Source organism: Equus przewalskii, chromosome 18, assembly GCF_037783145.1.
Source record: "Equus przewalskii isolate Varuska chromosome 18, EquPr2, whole genome shotgun sequence".
Classification (NCBI taxonomy): Eukaryota; Metazoa; Chordata; class Mammalia; order Perissodactyla; family Equidae; genus Equus; species Equus przewalskii.
In genome coordinates, this window is record NC_091848.1 from 22,780,863 (window position 1) to 22,785,598 (window position 4,736).

The 4,736-nt window shown below is 39.1% G+C and overlaps 1 long non-coding RNA gene across 1 annotated transcript; it reads left to right on the plus strand.

The window, feature by feature from the left end:
- The first annotated feature begins 637 nt into the window (after positions 1-637).
- LOC139076940 (uncharacterized) lies at positions 638-4,297 on the plus strand. The gene is made up of 3 exons (XR_011529031.1): positions 638-773; positions 3,339-3,429; positions 3,570-4,297. It is a non-coding gene; the product is annotated as an uncharacterized lncRNA (long non-coding RNA).
- The last annotated feature ends 439 nt before the right edge of the window (positions 4,298-4,736 follow it).

Here is a 4,736-nt window from a genome sequence, read left to right on the forward strand (position 1 = left end):
AACCTGCCCGCTTAACCCACTTCCTAAGCAGGAAAATACTTTTTAAAAGATTACTATTTTTTTAAGCACAGATCTAGATGCTGTGGGTTTCTGCTGCCATTCATCTGTGTTAATGGCAAAAAGAACTTAAACTGCCCAGATAGAAAGTTGTATTGGAGAGTTAGCATGAGATTTGCTTCACCACGTGAATTATCTCAGGATAAGAATAGAATCAGAGAAGATGGTATATACAGCTAATATAAAGTCAAAATTATAGATATGCATGTAGATAGTTCAAATTAACTACTAGTTCCATTTAGAAAAGAATCTCCTTCTGAGAAAAGAGGGTTGGAGTTCATCTGCCTGCTCCTGGCTCCTTTACCTTTGAGCTTTTGGGGGGCCAGAAATGCTAACCTTAATTAATGGAAGATCCACTAGACCCCAGGCAAGGGTTTGGGTCCCAGGCCCTGGTCTCCCCCTGCGCCTCTCCCGGGAGTAACGAGCAAGCAGGCTTCATTACTGGCAGCTCAGGGGAAGGGTCACTGGGAATGGCTTTGCAGGGCCCTCATTGAGCGATCACTCCATGCTGAGAGGAGCTGGCCGTGCTCTCGGACACCTGGTCATTAACATTGCTAATTAGCAGCCATTAATCAGGGCGCTCGCTTTTTTTTGTTGTTGTTGCATGTCACCGGCTCAGAGGAACCAAGTGAATAAGAAGATTGTTTCATTACCTCCACAAGAGGTGGAATGAAAGCAGTTCCCATCAGCTCAAGATGAGATGGATTAAGGGAAAGGTTAGACAACAGTTTGAGATGAGCTGGGGGTGCGGGGGTGTCGGGGGGCTGGGAGACCTGAGCGGTCTGCTCAGGGAAAATCAGTCACCTATAATTAATGAAATCTTCTGCAACCTAACTCTAATCACCGTGTGAGTGTTCCTCCAACAACCAAATTTCTGTATTTTAAGAGCTTTATTTTCTTCTGTTGGTGCAGAGAGTTATCTTTAAGCCATTCTAATTCTGTTTGGAACTCAGTAAGTTTTGAGTTTGATATTTTCTGCCTTCTCAGTCTAAATTCATCTTTTCCTTCTAAAATATTGACAATTTAAAATTTTAAGTAGTTATAACAAGCATTTTTGGAATATCTTCACTTTTTTATCAAAATGGATACATTCCAACCATCAAAAAGTAATAAAACAATAATAATTCCAGATTTTAGAATGAAAATAATAAACATGAAAATAGAATGTTTATCCTTACTCCAAACTGCCCCCAAAAGGCAAGAGGGAATGAAAAGACTATATTGATTTGTATATAATGACACTGAGAGGAATAACACGTCATTAAAAAGGGCTACAGATTGTGTATCTGTATGTGTGTAAATTGTTTTCTGTTTGTTGGTAATTCAAATGCAATGTGATGGACATGTTTTAATGGAGCACATTCTCTTCTGGAAAGGAGGGTGTCCTGTGTATAAAGCACATTATATTTATCTCAATTTCTGGAAAGAGGAAATCTTGGTAACAGGTTGCATGTCCCAGTGTTGTCATCGTCATCATTTTTTACTGAGAAAAAAAATATTGTGAGAATACTTATTTAATTAGCAGTTAGTTAGCTGTTATGAATTCGTTCGTTTATTTATTAAAATGTTCTCATCCAAGAGCTGCAAAGCAGGTCTCCTTGACCTATGTGGGAAGTTCTCTTTATTAAACAGCGAGCGCTTCATCCAGCTTTTTGCCGTATCTGCTGGGTCTCTCTGTATCGGGTTAGAGGATGTGATTTGCAATGGCACTGAGTGACTAAGAAGCAGAGATTGCCCAAGTATTTATCAGTGTTGTGGCCTCATCTGGACATGTGTAATAAATATACATTTGCACATGTAATACGTACCCCTGTGCTTTCAAAGCAAAATTATTCATTTACTGTGCCCTACATTTCCAAACAATATAAGGCTAAACCTGCTTTTTATATATTAATTTGCTCTGTTCATGAAGAGCTATGAAGTTGTGGGGGGAAGGAAGCAAGTATGTAAAACTAATCTGAGGAGCATTTCAATTGGGTTGGAAATCCCTAATATGATTTCTAGGACTTCATGGGAAAGTTGAACGCTCAAGGGGAAATTACACAAAGAACAGCTGAGAAAAAGTTGCATTCTGGCACAGAATCATGCAAATGGGGCACATTCTTCAGTTTTCTCATGACGGATTGCCTCTGAAACCACTGAGCCAAGCTGCAGCAATGCTAATGAGGGAGATGCATCAATGAACAGTGTCATCCCAGGGGCTTCCAAAGGGGGCCGGGGGATGGGGAGGGGGCCTGGGAGGGAGTCGGAGGAGGAAGAAGGAAGAAAGGAAGAAAAAAGGCGGGGAGAGGAGGGGAAAAGAAAAAGAAAAAGGAGCGAGAGCAGTTGAACTTTGAATCATTAAGGCTAGACCATTAAGAAACAAAACTGACTTAGCAGGTAGGCAATGGAAGGTACCAGATGAACCGTCTGTAATTATATCCCTTTCAGATTTTAGAGATTTTAAGAAACAAAATAAGGTAGGAGATAGAAAACTTTTTGAACTGTCTGCCTGTTGGACTAAAAATGAAGTTAAAGTTGGGAGCTAAAATCTCTACCCAGAGAATAGCTTGTGGTTTCTTTATTAAGGACTCCAGACTATAGCGGAACAGGCGAGGGGCCATCTATGCCAGAGGGAAAAAAAGTAGCACTTTGCAGTTTTAACTTCTTTGTGGTTGCAGATTTCTCATTTGAATATTAAAAAAAATTGTAAATGCATACATTTGTAGCTCATTTACCACACATGAAAGACAGTTTGCTTGTCATTCTAATTGTTTTGAAAGATTTTTTTTTCTCTTTAAATGAATACACACAAAGTTTTTTTAAAAGAGTATTTCTCTTGAGCTTAGCAAATGATCGCTTTCCTGGAGATCTGTGAGCAGATTTCTCTTTGTCGAGTTGCTAAAATCATACACACCGCTTGTTTCCATCCCCACCCAGTGAAGGCAAAATTATCTACTTTGCATTTTCCTCCCATTCTGGACCTCCAATGCACTATATTTGTCACGGAAATCAAATCAATAGCTATTTATTCAGCGCTTATTATGTTTAAGGTACTTTAAAGTATTTTTATAAAGAAATTTCTAAAAAATATGTAACACTATTAAGTTTCAGACCTTTTAAAGTAGCAGGAAATTTCCGAACATTGTGAATTGACTCCCTTTATAATAACACCACAGTGAACACAGCCTATTCGGTATTGATGTGAATTGTATGTTACACTTCCAAAATGTCCCACTAAAACTTATTCAGTGCTGGTTCAATCAAAGTAGAGCTAAACTGTATTTGATTTTTCCTTTCAGCAGCTTATTTTATTAGCAACTGGTTTTAAAAATGTGAACAGCCGACTGTGCCCATGTTTGCTAGCATGGCCTTTTCAGCTCCGTTAACTAGGTAAGTAAACAACTTAAATAGAAAAAAAATGACTGTGGTAAATTTAAATCCTTTACTCAATGAGGAGTATATAAGGAACTCTGCTCTAACCCATCAATATAGATTGATGCTAAAATCAGGTCCCTTTTATTCTTTTGCAGGATTTCAACCAATAGGGACCGCAAGATTCAGAATTAAAGCAGAAAAAAAAAATCCCTAACTCACTCTATTGTGTATTACAGTTCATATGGTATAGTTTCCAAGACCACCCACAGGTCTGAGGCTGCCTAATGGAAGATTGTATCAGCTGCTGTACCTAATGACGACTAGATGAGTTAAGAATGAAGCGTTAGCATTCATAGCACTTGTGGGCATAAAACAGATTATTCACGTCATTTCAAAGATAACCTTTGTAGCAAAATGCATTAATTTGTGTAACACATTTGTAACTAATCAAGCACATTATCTATCGAAACTAGCCTAAAAAATGTAAATTTCTCAGATAAAAAAATAAAATCTATTGCATTAAAGGATCTGATAACATGTATTTAGACAATTTTAAGTTATATATTAATGAAAACTGCAAAGTGTGTTTCTGGAATCTCATAGTGTCACTTAACAGCATAATTATGAACAATGTTGTTAATTGGTGGTTCACTATTGTCCATCACACACCTGAGATCCCAGAGTGTCTCCAAAAACTTCCTCTCTGAAAAATCTCCAAAGGCAGGGAGAATACATTCAAACCACAAGACATCTGGGAGTGAAGGCTGAGGCAGCCCCTCTTCCTGCTCCCGACTTCCTTTTCAAGAAGAGACGTTTCTTTGAAGTCTCCTGTTTTGTTTATTAAATCCCTACGATTCACCCCACAAGATGGCCATGTTCGTTTTAATATAAAAATGTTTTAAATTACTGTTTAGTTTGCTTGCTTTTAAATAGAGTGAAACTGGCACCCCAGGAAGATGCACCATGTTAATCCTCCCCTCTCTCACGATCCCGGCCCCCACCCCCATCCCCCCCATCCCCCCCACCCCCCCGCCATACTGTTTTCCAGGGCGAGAGGGATGCAGCGATCAATGGTCCTTCCTCTGGGTGGAAGAGACCACTCAGGTCTTAGCCCTGCTGCAGACTTACTGTGTGGCTTCGGGCACAAAAGTTCCTTAGCTGTTTTGTTCCCTGATTTCCTCATGACGGGGGTAAATTAGATGTCGATCTTTAGACTACTTTCACTCTTAGGATGCTATAATAATTCTGGTAACACATTTTGTTTGTTCAGTGGAGTGGAATGGCTACTGAAAGGTTAATGTACATTAGCTCTGTGAATCTTT